At 39.9% G+C, this 21,349-nt stretch overlaps 1 protein-coding gene across 5 annotated transcripts in view; it reads right to left on the reverse strand.

Moving 5' to 3' along the window:
* Positions 1-21,349, reverse strand: part of LOC117216540 (putative polypeptide N-acetylgalactosaminyltransferase 9) — a 294,302-nt gene that overhangs the window by 110,233 nt on the left and 162,720 nt on the right. For all 5 annotated transcript variants that reach the window (XM_033463303.1, XM_033463300.1, XM_033463299.1 and 2 more), the window contains one exon: positions 6,752-6,849. The gene's annotated coding sequence lies outside the window, so the exon portion shown is untranslated. The remainder of the gene's footprint in view (positions 1-6,751; positions 6,850-21,349) is intronic.

The raw sequence follows: 21,349 nt of genomic DNA on the forward strand, positions 1-21,349 counted from the left end.
CCGCTTAATTAACGCAAGCGTTAATACCCGAAAATCCAAGTTCCGCGATACTTTCGATCGTTCGGTTCGATTAAACTTTTCCCAAGCATGGGGTGAGTAGCGATTTATCGCGTTTCCCTCTCGTAAGACGTTATTATGCGAATGTTGAAGTTAAAACGTTATCCATCCTGCTTCCATGAAGCAAGTGAAAAAGAAACAAGCAATGAGAGAGAGAGAGAGAGAGAGAGAGAGAGAGAGAGAGAGAAAGAGACAGAAAGAAGACGAACAAAATTTGCGTAAAAGAAAAAGAACGAAAACGAACTTGGTCTAGGCTGATCCGTTCTTTTTCCAAGCTGATTCGCGACTCACCCCCGTCGACGAATAGCTTGAGAGAGCCCTTGAAAACGACTGCAGGGCAAGTAAAGCGGAAGAGGCAATTAATTAATCCGGCGGAAAGTATGCCGAAGAAGTTTCAGCACGTCCCAGGCCCCTGTTTCCTTCGCGAAACAATGGAGATTGCAAGTGTACCCTCGAGTAAGTGAGAAAAAGCGAGACAAGGATAGAGAAAAGGGTTAGGGAATACTCGACTCGATTCCCGGTAACGAAGCGCGCCAGTCCTCGTGGCCGTTCCTCCGCGTTGTCGGGCGTTGCATTTGCATAAAGTTGGGAAACTTTTCGAATAAACACGAGATACCAGAAACGGCACACGAACCGGGATCTGCAGTTGGCGCAACTTTTCTCCATTTCCGCCTAGTTGCAACGCGTCTCATCGACGTCGCCGCTTCGACGATTTCTACTGGGAAACTTTTTCGCAAAATTCGGTCAACGTTTCGGAAAAATATGTAACCTCGCGGAAATTTCTTGATCGCGACGAGTTGGACAGGGAGATGGTGGACAAGATTATGGTTCGTTTGGGGTTCGTAAGAAGTTTCCGGCTGCTTTGACCAAATTTTCTTGAATCTTCGTTACGTTCGTTACGTAGTTCGAGAGATACTTTTGGGCTGCTACAGACTATTCGATGGAGGAAGTGCAGCAGCAGTATGGTTTTCGCAGATTGTTTCCGATAGTGTAGTTACATATAGAGCGTTTCTTTCAAGTGCAAAGAATGGAATGCTTCGTGCGAAACTGAAGCAAACGAGATACGTGATACGTACGTGATACGAGAAGGAGGAAGATCATTGTGTGCAATGGCAAACTTCCCTGCATGAGGAGCAGTGGAGAAGATTTCAAAATTAAGCTAATTTTTCAGGATGGTCTTCTACAGGGTGATTCAAACCTCAACCGACTTTACCAACTTGTTCGAGAGGACGTTTCGAGCAAAGAATGTTATGTTCCCTATGCATAGATTTATCTCCGTTTACGAGATACGAAAGGGAAAGTAGTATAAACCGCAAACAATCAGATTTGTTCAAGCCGCTTCACTTTTAACGATGATAATAATAATTATTCTAAACTATATTTCACACTGATTTATACTGGTATCCTGTACATATCCTTTCGTTCATAATATCATAATTCAACCGTTTGTGATTAGTTTCTGGCGAGAGTAACATCGTACTCCACAATTGAGAATAAACAAGGATCGATACTATTGATTTTAAGTACTCAGTTTTCGGCTGGTAACAAATTATTCATCTTATTGCTCTAATTCATAGATAGATTTGTACCAAACGAAATGTACGTAAATCACATCAAAAACCATTGGTAAAAGGTACATCTTCAGCCGTGAGAACCACGGTCGAATGCCTTCTCTTCTGCATAGCTGCACATCGGTCCGAGATATATGGCCAGCAGCGAAAGAATAATACGGCTGCCAATGTTAACTGATTCTATATGAGCCGGAGAATTTTCCTGGCCACGATAATGATGTTTCATGCGAGGAGAAACACGGCCCTTCCGGGAGCCATGCTACGTCCATGGGGGAACGATGCGCTATTTAGATAAGCCAGACTGCAATCGGCTATGGTGACAGGGAAATAACGCGAACCAACACCGTGAACATCCATGGAGCAATTAACGTTATCTCGTTCTTTTCTTGTGATCTTCGTGTTCAATTCATATTTTAGATTTCTACTCTTATTCGTACGAGGCTCGTAATACCATATTTCTAATTATTATCATTTCTCTATGATAAAATAGATTAATTTCTACGTAAGAAGGTGTTGCACGACGTAAACGGCTATTAAGAAAATTGAATTACTTTTAGTAAAAACGGAGAAAGCTTTAATAGACTGATATCTCTGGCCGTTATTCAGACTGCGAGCAAATGAGCTTTCAACGTAATAACGTAGGAGGCTATTTAATCATTAACAAATATTTAACTATAGCCTTAAGACAACAGCAATTTCATCAGCCGGAGATTCTTCGTAAATGAAGCTATTAATGCTCCAAGTTACCGAACCTTGGAAACTTGAAGAAGAGACTGTTTTAGCTTTATGGAATTCCAAATCCAACAAACGGCTCAACAGTTAAACGAACTTAAGAAGAGTTAATGTTACACGAGGAATTCACAGTGCCCACAATTACAGTACAAATACAAGAAATATTACCTCTTCTTACGTTTTCTTAAACTCTGGTAATTAAGAAACTTTACATTTCAGCAACTGGTTAATACAAATTCGAACGTTTCTTTGCGAGATAAATTTGGAGAAGTTCGTTGGAAAAGATGCCATCTTTCTCAAAACTCATAGTTCGGAACTTTATTTGATAAACTAAACTAAACGAATAACTGAAAAGGTAATTTTTATGTAGTTTAGAATACACTTTATGTAACACCGTACGCTAAAGCAGACCGATGAATTCATTACGGTAAACTAATGCGCTAAATTATGCCCCTATTACTTCACACAAACGTTCACAAAATAAATATGAAGTAGCTTAACTCCGCGAAACACGAGCTTCCGTAACGGTAACTCAGAAAACCTCCCAATTAACCATTTTCATTCTCCTAATTAAAAAGGACGAAGTAGAATTACGTGCGAGGTTACAGAAAGCCCGATTAAAATCTCGCACCCGTTTCAACCGACAAAGCTAAACGAATAAACACGGTTGAGGATGCACGGAACATCCGAGTCCGAAAAAACAGGCGGAAAGTCACGTCACCCTCGTAACACGGCATCCCTTCTGTCCGTGCGCAAACCTTCGCGGAAATTTTCCTCTCGTTACAGAAAATTTCGTTTACCGGTAAAAAGTTGCTTGGGCACGCTCGAAACCGTCGGCATTTGTTATTCGACGTTTTAATGAAATACATGGCAAGAATTTAATTAACCCTTGGTCGGTAATGATGAAAGAAGGCGCATATACGGACTACTATGCGTTTAATCTTGTTGCAACGGCCGAGTCAACTCGTTCCTTTTTCTTTTTTCTTTTTCTTTTTCATATTTCTCGCGGTAACTCCTTTGTTTGTAACGTATCCGCGAGAACGCAACCGCGTAACGCTTCGCCACCTGTCCACGAGCCAGCTTTTTTCAGGGTTGAAATACGCTCAGATTTTTTTTTTTTTTTTTTTTAATAATACGAGAATAATTGCATGCGAATTTAAATACAAGCTGTTTCTATACGACTGATATAAAGGAAATTATTCTATATAATAATAATAAGGAAGAGGCTAAAGTTTTTTTTCGATTCGAACTCTGTTTTCAGGGGGTAGCGCAGGAAATTGAGTTTGAAAATTCATCGAGCACGCGTGCACTTCGGTAACTATAGACTGTATAATGGTATTACTATTGGATACGAGGGTATTTTAAAGCAAACATAAGTAGAAAGTGTAGAGTAAAAGTTTTTCGTTTCGTTTTCGAAAGAATCGAGTTTGGAAATGTATATATGTACTTTGTTAACTATAGATTGTATAACTGTACTACAACGAGATGTGAGAGCATTCTATGAACAAGGGCTCTACAAATAACCGCAGAATAAAAGTTTTGCTTTTGAGGATTCGTTTCCGAAAAAAATCGAACCTAGGATCAGTTGATAGATTGGTCTGTTTCGAATCCAATTTTATCGAAACCGAGATCCCGATTGAAAAAAATTTTCTTTTATTACTACATATTGTATTATTAATATTAATAACGTAGCGTTGTGAAGAACGTTGTTCGTTATTCTGAAACGACGCACTAGTAAAGAAATCAACACGAGTCGATGCTTCGTTAATTTCGAACGTCTCACACACGGACACGCAAGTTACCGAATGTCCTATTGGTGATAGCACGTGTCGTCGACAAATACTAATATTCCGTATGGTGGGCGTTTCATGTACATATCACGGGAAACAACGACGAAACATACGACTGATTACGGGGACTATCGGAATGTACACACGAATGCACCGCAAGCGTTAAAGTGCAAATGATTACCAATGCACCAGTCAAGTTTATACAAATTCGAGTATTTAACTGTTGACAGCGAAACGATCGTGAAAATTTATCCAACTCAAGTCAGCAAACTACTAGAATTATCACGACGGCCACTATTTCTAACATTGAGCATGAAAATCACTCGAAGAAACGATACTCGTTGCATCGTTCAATGTTTCGTTCTTCCGAAGACCTTTTAAAATATATTTTAACGTTGCGTCAACTTTGCAATTATTTATTAGATCATATTTTTCGTCAACATTTATACGATCATTTATCAAGTATTTAAATATGAATTTTATTACTCGGGATAATAATAAAATAATTTTATACAAGTTAAGATTGACATGAACCAGAAATTATATTCCTTTCCCAAACGAAACGACTCTTTAAATATTTATTATCGTTGTAATAAATTAAATTTAAATTAAATGTATCGCGCGAATCTCACGATGTTTTCTATTTATTTCCTAGATAAATTTCCCAGGAAAGAAAGACCAAAATCGAGGATAAAAAGCAGGAAACAAAAGACGCTGAAAAGGACCGGAACGGTAACAAATCGGCAAACCCCGTTTATGGAAACAAGCGGGCAGAGGATACTCGTAAAAAGTTGATAAAGATACGAGAAACGTAGCAAGAAGAAAACAGGGGATGGAAGCAGAAAGTAAAAGCATCACGTGGTGCGAAAGACGGCCATATTCGCGAAAAAGTCTCGCGGATTTTTCTTGTTCCTTAAAGCCCGTCACTTTTGACCATGCTGAAATTAAACAGCGAAAATGTTGTCGACGAGAAATGAAAACTGACGCTTACCGCGGAATATCGCGTTTAAATTCCGCTCTACGTACCAAGATTACTTTTGACAGAAACATCGAAACATAAACCGGTCGAAATTGTCAAGCAAATCGAGTCAAGAATATAAAAAAGCTGTCAAGTTAGAGAGAATATTTAATCTTGCAAAAATATGTCGAAATACATGTGGAAATATTTCATGAAAAAGCGTTTCACATTCCTTAATTTCTTTAAAAGTTATCGAATACTTGTTCCATTCCAAAAATCAAAATGGATAGGTATTTCGCGTTCTTTTCAGTACAGAATACTTTTAAGAATATTATCAAATAACCCATAAAAAATCGTGCAATTAAAAACGGACAGTTTCATAAATGTTCCACTTGCTTTTAAAAGCCCTCAAAGATCTCGTCACTTTTTCGAACATACACTGAAAAATTTACGCCTGTCGCAATCACACTTTGGATAAAAAAGAAAGCTATCTTCGATAACTTTGTACACACTCTCGATCAATTGAAAGAACCATCGTGGCTATATATATATAGCCATCTATAATAATAGCCATCCTATTTCCAGCCTGAAACCAGCAAGCACGCCTCGCTCGAACATTCTCATTGTCGCTGTTCGGCCATCAACAATTTCCCATCAAACCCGCATTTACACCTCCAATCTGAAAGGCAGGATCCTTTTTAATAGCCTGGGCTCTGGCTGTTCGAAGAAGAAAAACCCAATTTTGCCGATGAAGTCGGCCCATCCCCGGCCGCGATTCTCTTACCCTTTGTTCCCGACTGAATGGTAGGCTCGATATCAATTGAAACGTTCCAGAGGAAACGGCTCCATCGGCTCGACCAACAGAAAATTTTTAATGAAAGTCGCCTACCCGAAGGTAAGAACGGAGAGAAAAGGGAGAGAACGCGTGGAAACTTCTACGAGAAAGATAAAACCGGTGGATTCGTTGGGGAAAAGAAAAGTCGAAAAGAGGAAAAGAGGCAGAGTGGCGGTGGCAGAGGGAAAGCGAGCCAGGGTAATCTCTGACATCTTGTTACAGCTCGGCACAAGAAAGAGGAAGCCTCGGGGATGGAGGGGTGCCGAGACCTCTTCGTGGCTGCGTTCAATTAAAGCGTCACCTCGCGCAGGAAACTTTTATATGAATGGTTTTCATTACGTCGCGGACTTATTAAAGCCGTCTTCGCGCGAGCATTAATATCCCTCATCCAGACGAGTTTTGTTATCAGGCCACCCCTTCGTTCAACCGTCCGTGCTCCTTGCTGGGAGCCAGGACGATTCTATCAGCCGTGGAGCCAACGAGCACGATGGACATTACTCGACCCGGTCACGTGCGAATTAATGGACTGATTATTTGATTCATTGAAACGAGAGAAATGGTAAATGGTTTGGAAGTAAGCGGGTATCGATACTTTGCATTAAAACGATGCATCGAGACTTTGGTATTATTTGATGTAACGTAAGTGGAAGAAATTGTTAGCGATTAATCATGGAATGATTAACGGATCATTGGTTTTCCTTTATTTTTCTATAGGTTCAACGAAAAAAGAAAAATATAAGAGCGTGTAAAATAAGAGCCTGGAAAATAGGAGAGAATTATAATTTTTTTGCTACTTAAATTCACTCACCGATACTGCTTATAGAAATGCACACAGCGGTTGGTTGGTAAATCCTTACTTAAGTGAAAAGTATTGTCTCGTAAACTCCCACTGAACAACACGTTATCCTGGAACAGCAAAAAATACAATTCGTTGTACTAATATAATACATTTGTTTATGCTTAACTAAGTAGAAAATCTATGATATCCATAAATTAACAGTATGGTATAAGGAAACATGTATAATAATATCAGTCATAAATCACGGGATATAATATAACACATTCGTGTAGCTATAACAACCGACAGATGGATGTTGTCAGAAACGAACCGCTTAGATCCGAAAATAAAGCATCCTTATCCACACTCGTAGCGCGATAAAATCATAAAACGTCCAACGCTATTTCATTTCTAAGATTTAAACGGTCATAAATTATCATAGATAAAATATCTGCCGGCGTAACTCGCCTACGGAATACGCAGCAATATCCTGTAATCTTGCGTTCGCGAGCATGTACGTTTAATCTTGAATGGCGATCGTTTATGCTACGCACGAACACTTTACTACTTCCCCATTCCAATAACGATTCTCGACAAAAGAACTGCATAAATACAGAAAAATTGTTTCAGGCACGTGGACAATTTTTCGTTTCAAAATCCCTATACTGCCTAACGATATAACCAAATCGTTGGGTTCTATCCAAAGTCTACCGAAGCTTTTTCAATTCCTCGGATCTACAACGCTGTATCTGAAACTGTAGACTGTTAACTGTGCTACGTTGCTAATCGCCCGCGCTGCTGAAGCAACGTTAAACGCGTATACAAAGGAAAGAAAAAGTTTTTTGTTGTCCTACGATATTTTTCTTTCTGTGACTTGTCGATGCTCATCGCCACATTTCGGCGAACCAATTTTCATCATTTTTATCAAGTTCCGTTTATACTACGAATCATTTTCTTAAAAGTTGACTGCAGCCTATGTTACGATAAAAGGACCTTGGAGTTGTCGACGCTGCACGAAACTACCTCCGCTTGGTGCGCGTGTACGTAAAACAAATTTTGTGTACGAAAACAGCGACAAGCTAGCAAACAAGCTAGGTACACTATTCCAGGCACTCTATTCGCCCTCGATCCCTTAAGAAAAGCTCAACGACGGAACCCAATTCATCCCCGAAAATAACACGCAGCAGCCACGTAGCCGACTAGCCTAGATCGCGAGAAAGCAGCCCTGTAAACGAAAGCACGACTTTTAACGTGACGGATTAATTTTTAAGCGTATAAATAACTCTCTCACGGGGGAAAAGGGACTTTAGGTCGAGCGTGGCTGAACAATGGCGTCTGCTGCTCAGCTGCCGGAAAAGAGGCTTTTGAATCCAGCGTACGGATATTAAACGTCGTTGGACGACGAAGCCAGTGAAAACCCGAAACTCTGACCGAGCTTCGCGGTGTAACAACGTGAAAGCCATAGGACGAGGAGAAAGGGTGATGAGAGAAAGAGGATGTACGTACGTCTACGGGAATTATGATCGTACGGAAGTAATTCCGCCTAGCGGCGTGACCTTCTTAATTTCGCCCAGTGCTCCACGTTTCTACAGTTTCTTCGCTCGTATAACGAAGAATGGAACAACCGAGTCTCATCCTTCGAGTACGACCAACGTAACGGCAGTTTCGCGTGGCATCGTGTACAATGCATGTGCATGAGCTCGCTTATAATTTCACGCCGGTGCAAACTGTTCGATCGCAGGAAAGGAGAGGAAATAGCAGCGACGAGGTGAATGTCGATGCGAGACGCGAGTTTTGAGTAATTGATCGAGATTCAGGGTGATTACAGTATTGGCAGAGGGTAGAGATACGACCAGAGGCCACATTCTCGATGAAGACACGACTTATAGTCTCTTTCGCGTTCATACTTTCGTTACAATTAGATTATTACATATACATATACTTAATCTTACGTATTTTGTTTAGTATTGGAATATATTCTTTTTACCTTCGAAATATATCGTTCAAACAGCTATGCGTTTCGAGGCTTTCGTCGGAAAAGCTTACAGCACGACGATCGCCTGGAAGGCTATTTTTGACATGTTACGAACTTGGTATTTCCAAAAGGTAATTTTGAGTCATATTGTAATAAATTATTGTAAAAGAGATAAGGTTGCCGAGGTTTCTGAACTGGAGGGATATGGTAACCTTCCTGGCAAACCGAACACCTTACGTTAGTTCAAGTAGTTCAAGTAGTTCAAGTAGTCGAATGTTCGGCGATAAAAGTGGCATCAGAGATACTCGACTGGAAGGAAACGATCGCGGCGTCGTATTGGAGAGGCGAGCTCGTGTTCAGCGTCATAACAAGGCGGAAACGAGAACGGTTCTCCTTTCTCCATTGCGTTGCTAATGCACTAAAGCTCGCTGGGATGCAACGACGATGTACCGTGTTGGTGTAACGCGAGAAGTATGTAAATTAGCAGATAGAAGGCGAGCAATAAGTTAGAAAGTGAAGGTAAGTCGTGAACGCGAAATCACGTGTTTGGTTTTTGTTCTTCGCGCCGAGACGAAGAGAAATGCTAATTATAACGTGTCATGGCTTCTAATGACGATGTAAATTTCGCTCTTTACGAAGATCGATCTACATTCGACCAAATATAAATTATCAGTTCCTAAATCCCACTCAAAAAAATTAATACGAACCTGAATATCGATAACAAATCTCTTTGTTCGCTTACTACGAAATAAAAAACTGTTGAACCTGTGAAAATTCTGTATGGAGTATCGAATGTATCAAAATTTGACCGAAAGAGAGAATAGTTTTGTTAGATACCAATCCAATATTTGTTTCTTTGTACTATGTGTGAAATAAATTATTCAAGGAGACTGGAGTATAACTGTTGCAACCGAATTCATTCGATATAAAAAATGTATCTGTAGAACCGATCAATCTACGTTCCATAAAATATGATACCACGAAATTCTACACATTAGTAATTGTCTCCGAGCAAATGAAATTGATACCTCAGCGACGTTTGCACAATTAATGAAAACAGTAAAACAGACGTAAAATCTTTGATAATTAAAAATGAAAAGGCCACGATCTCTTAATTTAACCAGTTCATTCAAATGAAAATACGTTCGAAATTTTAAACTACCATCAGTTTTCATTACTTCTACCGCGAGTATTACGGAAACCAGAATAGATCCAACACAAACGATAGAGGTTCTTTGTAAAAAGAAGAAGAAAATGTTAGAGTCTAAAAAAATCACGTGTTGCAGAAAAAGAAAAAACAATTCCTTAGAAGTGATTCGTTGAAAAATCCGAAAACTTGGAAATCCGAGACGTCTCGCGTCTTAACTTTCTCCCCGCGATTCCCAAAGTTTCCTTTCCCAAAAGCTTTCAAGAAAGACCAACGCTCTCGAAGATCGCTGTAGACCGATAAAAATCCCAAGACAGCACGGAGGAGCTTGAAAACACGCGAAGAAACGAAGAAACCTACGGATTCACCGAACAATGCCGCTACGTTAATGCGTCTGTAAGCGATAGCGTTATAGCCGTTAATGCGAACAACGAACAACCGGTGTACCAAGCAAGAAAATGGTCCTTGGAAAACACAACTTCTTAAAACAGCGTAGTGTCGTATTACACGGTGTTCGCGCATGAAGTAACACAGAAACGAGGCCGGTTATTCTATCCGGCCCTTGGAATCGTTACAAGCATTCGTTGCGACTGAATTACACATACGCGGGCCATACTTTTTTTACCGGCGTCTCTTTTGCACGTGGAGAGAAGTCGCATGTGAAATTTCAAAGGGGAACTATAAGGCTTTGTGCGCGCGCTAGACAAGCCGCGTAAAATAAAAAATTTTTCATTTTCCATTATGATTCTTTTTGCTCGAGAACTGTCTAGTAAACCCGCAGCATCGCGGTGAAATGTATCCAAAAGTGAATTTTCAGATCTATCGGATATTTTGGGTTTTCAGTGGAGACGCGAGTACGATACGGACGATTCTAGAGAATGCGATCCGAGAGATAAAAGAAATTACACAGTGTCGAATATTACAAGAGAATATACAATTATCGAACTTTACATAATTTTCTTGAAACCCTTCGAATTAAAAATGAGCAAGTATTTATTTGGAAGCTAAATCCTATTATCAATTTTATCAGCTTTCTTCCATCATACGCAAAATTTTTATTCACCCAGCACGTCTTTTTTTCTTTTTTTCATTTATTTAAATACACGGAAAAAATCCAATTCCCTCAAACTGCGGCATACAAACCCACGATAGTTGCAGTTGTAATTACGAACACGGAGAAAAGGTCCCACTCCAATGCTTCGGCCAAACAATCCCAAATCAGTAAAAATACAAAAAAAAAAAAAAAAATAGAAAAGGAGACAGAAGCAAGAAAGACGAGAGAAAAGACAATGAAAACAAGGACGGCGAGAGAAATAGCGAGGCAAAATAGTTTGTCAAAAATGAGTCGAATTCCGCGGCATCGATGTCACGCGGTTGTTTGTCGATTTTTCTCCCCCGTCCCGCCGCTCTGTATGGTTTTTTTTTAAACCTGAACGCTTCTCACTCTTCCTTTCAACCTGATACACCGCAATTCTCTTTTGCCTCGTGGATCGCGGGCGCGCGTTTCAAAGCGGATTTTGCGGAGCGTGACGGCGTTCGAACGTGATCCTAGCAATTTGTCGCTGCGGCGCATTCATCGCTGCGAATCAAACCGATTAACGGCGGAACCGGCAGTCGTTGTATTCGGTGGCCGACCCTCGATCCGCCAAACCGTTTCCGCGCTAACGATGTACAGCCTAGCTTTTTCCCTTCTCCAGCTTTTCCGTGTCCATTCGGAGACGTTTTCAGATAAATTTCGATCGAGAAACTCAGGCATGAAAGGGCAAAGGTGAAAGCTAAGGATTAACTATCTGCATTTTATTGGCCTCGATCCATAGCTAGGCTCTAAAAGTCGAGAGCCGACGAGTCTGCTACAAACGTTCGAATTCGTTCCGACAGAAACCTCGAACGAAAGGGATCGACCGTGGAAAATCCCCTTCCGCGCTCTTTCCAAGTGATTTCGCTAATACTATTTGCGAGTTCATCGGTACTTTGCCCGATGGAGAAATCTTGACTGTGACTTTTTAAAGGTGGGAGTGGAATAAGGGGGGGGGGGGAAGGATCCATAGGAACGAAACGGAATTATTTTTTCACGACTGCGAGAGCAGGTTTTGATTTCGATGGGGTATTTGACGGATTTTCTGGCGAGGAAAAATATTGCCGAGGTTCTGACGGATATCCCCGATGAAATGTGTTTATGGAGGTTTGAAAGATTGGTTTTGCCGAGCGGATTGCAGCATTTTTTTTAAGCAAATGGGTTCCTTTCGGATTTTACGCGTGGGTATGTTGTTTCATATTCGAATTCTGCTCGAATTCCAATCAATTTCCAAGAATAAAATGTTAATCACACCACTCGATACATTTCTTAACAACATAATAGATTTACAAAGCGTGCCTATCGCTTCTGCTGTGAGAAATATCCATCGATTATTCGCAGCCAATAACTACCGAGGAACACGTTCATACTTGCAATTACTTTGTCTACCTTTACGTAACCGTTGCACTGCCTCTTGCGTTTACTCGTCCACATGATTCAAATCGTTAAATTCTGCTTGCAAATTACACAACAGAAACCTTTGGTTCGTTGACATTTACACTGACTCGACGGACAAAGCGATTTTTCCAATCGTCGCTTAAGAAACGATCATAAATCGAAGAAGGAAAAGGAGAAACTTAAAACAAACACGGTTCTCTTCGAATCTTTCACTTCTTTTTTTCCTTCGCTCTCTTGCGACATGGAATTACACGTTCGCTGATCGAACGCATTTACAAGCGGCGAACAACGCCGTGAAAGAGCAAACGAACGGATCTCTTAATCAAACTCGAGCGTAAATTACCAGCTCTTGACGTTTATTTCGGCTGCATTATTAACATTGCACTAGCTGTTTGGATATTTGCATGCAAAAAGCCGATTCGTTTGATACCTATCCAATGTAATTTCCGTACAAGTAGGCACTTTAGCCGCAATACCACACCGTTATTTGTCGTCATTCGAAATTGAAAATCGGCAAATTAGACCCGGTTTAGTAAAATAGAAGCTTCCCCCACGATTCAATTATCGAAATCTTCTTCCGATGTTTGATAAAGTTATTTATTTAGAGTTTCCGACGTCTAATCTCGTTGATCGTCTAAACAAGTGATTTCAGCGGCGATCCTTTCATTTGCAAATATGCCAAACTTCTCTGTACTCGCGAAAGTACCATATGGTATTTTCTTTCTCTTCTGAAAAATTATTATATGCAACAGAAAATGATTTTATTCCGCAAAAGTAGTTATTATACTCTTTAATATCCCACTGGTCGATTGAATTGCGTAAAACGATGACTCCTGCCTCTTTCGGATGGACAAATAACCACTAGATTTATCCATACGATTTCATAAAAAATCGTGTATCGACTATCCACGCGTTATTGACCCTGCCCCAAAGCTGAGAACCATCTTTTATGCCTAACGACGAAAGATATACGCTCGAGTCTACTAGAACACGACACGTTCGGTCCATCGTCGATTTTCCTCCCCCGTTTCTCGAATCTGCGTTTACATGGTTAACCCATTAGGCTAATCCCGCTTGTAAATTCAGCCAGAGAACCGTAGCAACTGCATTTTTTCGACAACCATCGTTTCGCATTCCGATTCATCTCGATCGACCGTTCGAAATACGGGCAATTAAAAAGTTAGAGTATGAAAAGTACGAAAGACGTTTCCCTAAGTGAACGAGTGACAAAAATTGAAATTCACGAGGTGAACGATGAATGCACAGTACGATTGATAATGTAAAACTACGACAAGAGATTCGGTAAAACAAAGATGATTAGTAAATTTAAAAATTGTGAAATATCTAAAATAGTGAAATTTTTACATACCGAAATTTAATAATCTCTTTTCTTTGGCAAGTGATTTTCTTAGTTTGTGCGGATATTAATTATAACTGGAACTTAAAAACAGGCGCATCGATTTGCCCTCAATTTCATCTATTTTTAAATAAACGATCGGTCAACGAGAAACACGCCATTCGCTTTTCACGCCATCTTTTGCGTGCTCTCGGCCTTAATTCTTACGATGCAATGTGCATCACAGTCAAAGGAAGCTTTTTAACCAGTATTGTAAAGAGTTTCCCTTCGCCGGAGATAGAGACGAGGATTTAACTTCCGTCGAAGGCCTGCCTTCTCTGCCACGCAATTAGGTTTTAAATTTTTAGTTTATACAATGTCGAAGTCGAACAGAACTTGATAGGATTTCTTTGCAACCAGTTCGCAGAACGCTCGATATTCCAATTTCCTTGTTAATAATCTCACTTGTCTGTGCCTTTTCAAAGTGACGTGATATTTTTGCCGATAGTCTTTTATTTTTCTTTCAAAAATATCTTAATTGAAAAAAATTCACAATAAAAATGAAACCTTTGAAAATAGTGGCGAGAGCGTATTACTGAGAGTAATTGGCGACAAAGAGCGCGAGAAGTAGCGTTTAAAATGAAAGTAGGCCACCTACCATTATTCACTTGATGCAAATAGGAAAAGTAAAGAAAATGAACAAATGGGCTTCGCACGAGTTAAGCGACACGCAGTAGCCGAAATGGATGTACATAGCCTCTTCGTTATTTCAGACGAATAAGCAGGCCGAATTAGAATATGAAATTTTATCTCATTCCTTCAACCTTCCACTTACGAACGATTATTTCTTCAAACGCCTAAACAATTCTCCAACGAACGAATTACCTCGTAATAGAGATACAGTGAGAAACAGCACTGTCGAACATTTTTTAATCCTTCGTTTGAATAAATTCAAAGTGCGAAATTGTACAAAATGCGCACAATATGAAACGGTATATAAAGTGTCCAACGTATAGCGCTTGCCATAATACTCGATGTGTAGGTAAAATAATTTCCTAGCGAGTGTTATGAGATTGGTTTTCCAGAAACAATCGCGTAGCTATTGCGCTTCGCGCTTGCACTTTGCATTTGCACATTACACTCGCGCTTTACACTTGCGCTTCACACTTGCACTTTGCGCCAACGTTTCGCTGACATCCTACTGCGATTCTACATCTTTAATTATATCCGCGGAAGTATGAGTTTGCATAAAAATCCATACTCCACTCACGGACCACTCGAAGAATTTCGCGGGCTATAGCCTTTAAATTTAACCTTCTTACGAGAGACCCGGTAAACGCGGTGTTACACAGACATACTTCCGTGGAAACGACGGAACGCCGATAAGGGACGAGGTGAAACGAAAGTGTCGTTATTATTAAATAAAGTGTGGCGTAAGAGGCGGCTGGGCTAGTCGCCGGTTATCATGGAGGACAAGGAAGAGGGATCATGCATAATTCAGCGAAAACTTGGCTCCCCTGACGGGATAGTAGACGAACAGCCCGTGGTATCGGTGCATCACGACGCGTAGAATAACGGCACTCTGTCCTTTGCCTCCCGCCACGAGCTGTCTACCCGCCCCGTAATCTTTACCGAGCCATTAACGTCCAACAACTTTTTATACGCCCGTCCCGGGAACTCGATTCAACCTGCACTCTGTTGCGTTCCGAGGTGGTACGATGTTCATCAAGTTCGCATCATTCGGACGTAAATCGTATCGATTATGAACGAAGAACATGCATATACGTGCGATAACAGAGTTACCATACTAAATATCGTTCAAAGATGTTACACGTAATCGTGTTAGAGGCAGATTTGATTACGAAAAATCTCAAATAGGACAATAGCAACTGTATCTGATAATAAAATAATAGTACGACGTTCTTCGTTCACTGTAGATACAGAAGTAGACATTTTCCTGTAAAATAATTTCTCATAACTTCATAAACGTTCGCAATAATAAATAAATCAGCGAAATATAAAATAATGTTTCGCATTTTGACACAATTTCTGAAAATACAGTGACATCGTACAATATCTGCATTCTAAGCGAAGGAGCGTTCTCTTTTCGGTCTGCATCGGATAAAGAGTTAAACTACGGAAAAAGCCAATACATTTGGAATAGAAATCAACTTTCTAACTATAACGGGAAATTGAAATCGAAACTCAGGTAGCGGCGAGTTGCCGTACATCGGCTCTTATCGTCGCGACAATCCACGAAGAGGAAACGGAGGGTGAACTGAGAATTACTCTGGGATACGAATACGCTTCTGAGCATTCGCCATAAGCAGGCGAGAAGTGCAAGCTCCGTCGGTGCTTGAAACTTAATCCCCCGCGTCGTCATAAGATAACGGCACTCGGCACCGCATAAACTTCATTGTCTCTGTGCTAAGCGGCCGTTGCAACATCGTCTCTTTACATAGCCTCGTCTCTTCATTGTTTCCGCGGCGTTTCTGGCGTTCGTACGACTATACCGGCGCGTTACCAACCCTCTTTCGACCGCGCTGCCAGTCTCCACGATACGCAGACAATCTGATATCGCGACGAATTTTGAATTTACGTTCCGACTGTTCTGACATTTTGGTGAAATCTCAGTTCTGACACCCGACGAAATTTCACAGTGCTAATTGAATGTGTCGAGTCTTTATCGCTGTGACCGATATTTCGAGTATACGAAAATATTTTACCATCTACTAAAATTAACAAGCTTTATTCGTCTCCGATTAAATCCAAGAATAAGATCCTAATTATACGATCAATTCTGTGTTTGAAACTGACAGTAAAATTTTCAAGTCGTTACGTGCTGCATAAAATGCAAGAATTTAAAAAAGATGTATTAGAACTAGAAATTGCCTTAGAAAAGTCTCTCCAGAATGACAATGATCGATTTCATATTGAAGATCGCGAGACAAACTACGCTATGCATCGACGACCAAACAATTTTATTTTGACTCAGGACCATAAATTGATGGTAAAGCTGAAAAATTATAATGGAGCTGGAGCGTAAATGAATGATGACCTACATCACAGGGGAAAAGATAAAACTTCCAAAATGCTGCTTGATTAATGCTCGATCATAGCGACGTAAGAAAGGGGGCCGAATACCAATCCATCGATTTAAAACGACTGAACTGGAACAAAAGATAAGAGCTCGTGGATGTAGCAAGGGTTCTAAGAATTTCGTGTAAAAGAAAAGCGAAAAACTACAGCAGAAGGAAGGATACAGTTTCGAGGAAACGTTGCTAATGAAAATTTCTATTTTAAACAAGTTTTCGGGAGACACGGTGATTAACGAGGTCCAGTATCATAACGGGAACACGCATAGGCGACTAGCGACGTTTCTGGACGTCGTTAATCACCATCGTCCCTTTTCTGTTTGAAACGAAGCTTTAGCTCTTCAGGATCGATAATCAAACGAAAGGACAAACACACTGACCAACCAAGTATTATCCAACTAATTGTTGCAGGGTGATACGACATACGTAGTAAGACGAATCTGCGAGACTTTAAATTGTCTAGGAAAATTAAAAAAAAAAATCAGAGTAAACGATAGAATGTAACTTTTCCTTCGAACTTTCCATAATACGATTCGTGATATTTTAATCGGAAGCAATCCTTTCACAAATCTCAAATGCTAAAGTATTTGGCATATTCGAAATTTACGCTGTTAATTCATCGCCACCAATGCAAACAATCTGTGAACAAATAGACTCTGTAAACAAGCGCAGCTGTCGTTAAACCAAACCGCGTGCAAACGTCGAAAATCATAGACGACCAGAACGCAATTAACTATAAATAAATACAACTGATAAAACAACGGGAGAAAGAAAGTCTAAATGATATCGATTCGTATTCAAAGTTAGGGTACTCGTTTCGCATCTATGTAGCTAGGATCATCCGTCTACGTTTGTGAACACCAAGGAACCTAGAGAATTCACCACGGCAGTCCAATCGTCTGTCCAAATTAGAGAAAGATAGAATTATCAAGGGAAGGAAAGACAGATGACCCTGCTGAATAAAGCAGGGAAGGTAGCTTCAGCCGGCCCAAGGGTAAAATTTGCATCGGCGATTTGTACCCCCTTCCCTTCCCGCGGTTGCTTTCCTTCGCAGTAGCGAACCTTAATTCGTTTTGTTTCTCGCGTTGAGAATATACCGGTCTTTCCGCAGCAAGTTTCTAATCGTTGACTATCTCGAGATAATCAGAGATAAAGAGCAACAGATAATTACAATTTTTCAGGTATTTGAAATTACGAATCGCAATTTACGATATCGCTTCGATCCTGAAAAAGTTGTATAGGAAGATTAACCGAAGCTATAAAATTTGAAACTCCTTTCATCATTCGATACTCAACGCTCGATACTCTTCTTCTATCTTCCAAAATCTCTAGCTTCTTCTAAGACTAGAAAGACAAATTACGTTCTACTTAGTCTGCAATAGACCGTATCTAATACTATATCTAATAATAGCCTATAGTCTATTGTTATGCCGTGGAATATTTGAATTACAGACGGGACATCATAACTGTCTTTTAATCGAGCATTTTAAAGCTGAATCAATAAATCGAGCATAAGTTATTGAACGTTTATGAGCTCGTCAAAACATTCGAGCGATAAATTTACAGGCTGTTCCTCGCGTTTATGAGTGCCATAAACGAGAAGGAGCGCGTGATTCAAAGGAGACGAGAAATAGCAACCGCTCGTCGATGCAGGTAGTAGAGAACGGATTCGTGTTTTAAAGGACTCGGATCTGCCCACTCTCTTGACGTACTACGTTTCGAGATCAAACGCGAAATTTCGAAGCGAACGATGTAATTGCATGCACTTGAAGGTTTCTGGCGTGGCGGATGTAAACTGGCGAATTTGCGAAAATAGTTTTGAAAAGAGAAAATTCGCGGTAAATGTACATTAACTGATAAATTCATAAAATTCCAGATAATTTTAATATGTAAATCGATGTTATATTTTACCTACCCCTTTTACATGTAGAAAGTAGTTAAAAGCGCGAAGCACTGATTTTTCCGATTAACCGTGCGTCCAGTGGGTCATCCAGTGTCGGCATACGACCACGATTTCTCCAACATGCAAAATCAATTAAATTTACGACCTCTTGATTCCACGTGGATACTAATGACACATAAAATACTAAATGACGCTATAATGTTCCATGAGATTACTATGTTTCTTTCGAAATTAAATACGTCGGTGTCATTGAGAAGAAATCGTAGTTTACTGCGTCATAAAAATAAAAATTAGAGGCTTAAATTGATCGAACAGCCGTAAGAATCTTTTTCTCGTTGTTATCGATCTTGTCAGAATGAGATTCGAAAAACAAAATGGTATTCCATGTTTGGCTACTTTTCTCTAATAACGATAACGAATAATAGTAAAATACGCGATCCTTGAAAGTCTACCTATTATGTCTCAAATTACACCAACTTCCTCGTAGACTCGTAACAAATCACTAATCGCGAAAAAATCGCCGGTGTTCGATCGCACAATTCCCAACTTTCCGGAGGAAAACGAGCAAGCTGATCCAATAAAGGAAACGACGCATAAAAATTTTAAATCTACAGAACGTTGACCGAGTCACGTTCCCCGTGAGCTTCGCGCTTTCTTCTCCGTTAGATGGAAAGCGAGCAAATCAATGTTTCTCACGAGGAATGTTTCTCGTTTTATTTCGACCGACTTTGCAGTTGTGACGGTGGTCACGGGGATAGAATGAACGTCATCGTAGCTCGAAGCAGAAAATTCATAACACTGGGCCTTGGAGGAGAGAAAACGAGCGACCAAGTGCAACTAGTATCGACGCGTTTGTAAATGTTTGACGCGTTCTGCCTCGGTTCGTGAAGAAAGATTTGATCGTTTTAAGCGGATATATGTCACGGTTTAAACGTTTATCTATCGTATTACGAAGTAAAATTGGAAATGAATTTTAAGATAGAAAATAGGTCGTTACTTGCATTACTTATGAAATGATATGTATAACTGATGATTTCGCTAATTTGGAAAGAGGTCAAGAGATTAATAGTGGTGGAAGAAACAAGCGTAGAAGATTGACGTAACTACACTCGTGCCCAAAACATAATTAAGGAGAGAATTAGTTTCAAAATAGGAAGTACTTATAATTCACAACTTATAACCAGATCGATATTTGGATTGCCTGTAAAATAATTTAACAATTAGCCAATTAGTAAGGTTTTCGATGATCCAGGAAAGTTAATGTAATATTGCAGACAATGGAAGTGGTAGATAAAAGGAAATTGAGTATCGTATGTTCATACTACGTTCCAATCAAATATGAATTTATATTGACTGCGTACGGTAACGAATAATATATGTATGTACATATAACGAAGCAAGCATTAAAATCATACAGTCCCACGATCATTGCTTCGCTTTAACATGTATTTCATCGTGGAATTACGTAATTGAATAATTAAAAACCGTTTCTTTTCTATAACGAAAAATTTCATTTATCGCGTTCGTCATTAATTACGAATATTAAAAGAGTTCGCTCGGTTTTGACGCTTATCTAATTCATTGATTTAACAACTTATCAAAATCGGCAATAACGATAACTTTTTGACGGGCAAAGATTGTACGTACGATACGGCTGATAGATTTAAGGATAATCTTTCATTCAAGATAAAATCTATATAAGATCATATTTGTTTCACTCCAATTACATTAACTCGAATTCTTCGTAATATCTCAGCAAACTGAACGATACTGATCTCTCCTTATTTATAATCTTTCATTACTAAATCTCCGAATAAAATAGAGAGAAGGATTTTCACATTGATTTCTGTTCGCACCACAATGCACACGCACACTCTAACCTCTGATCAACCCATTCAGATACACCCTCGGTACACCTCGGCTCGAAACTCATCAATATTAAACGTCTTACCTAGCAATGAATTTATTTGAATAGCCGTAAGCCTTCAACCGTTTCAGACACTTCCAACAATTTTCCTTCGATCATGAATATTGCATGATATCGCCTGTGTAACTTAACGAAATCGCGCTCCGCTGTGTTCACTAAGAGAAATGAAAAGAAAGTAAGAAAAAAAAAAAAAAAAGAGGAACAAGATCACCGAGTTTCTCTATGTCTCTCTGTTCACCGACCAGTGATGCATTTCGCGGGAAAATAAAACAGCCAGCTGGCTTCGATCGGATTTTTTCGGTTGGCCAGCTCGTTTCGCACGACCGGAAACAACCGACGAAAAACCGAGCCAAGAAATGGCTCGTCACTGACGCAACGAAATTGTCTATGAAACGTAACAATCGTTACGTCCCGGCGTATAAATTTGTCGTAACGAGATGTAAATGCACGATCGCGCGGACAAACGCGTTTCGTCTTTTTATCGCCAGCTGCCTCCGTGTTTCGTTGCGAACGCTGGATTAGAATCGAAATGTAACCAAAATGGCACGAGAGCAGCTCGTTTAGCTGGACAGAGTTTAAAAGGAACGGGGCATGATCGATGTGCATCGTTTTGAGAGTTTGTGGATAATCGCGTGTACGGCTTCTCATTAAATGTACGCGATATGGACGAAGCGTGAAATATAGACAAATCACGTTTTGACCAGTCGAAACTGGAAATGTTTAATCCCGCTGGATAACATCGGCAAATCCCATTGATTTATTTTAGATTCGA

The sequence above is a fragment of the Bombus bifarius genome, unplaced genomic scaffold, assembly GCF_011952205.1.
Source record: "Bombus bifarius isolate JDL3187 unplaced genomic scaffold, Bbif_JDL3187 scf7180000010271, whole genome shotgun sequence".
Lineage (NCBI taxonomy): Eukaryota > Metazoa > Arthropoda > Insecta > Hymenoptera > Apidae > Bombus > Bombus bifarius.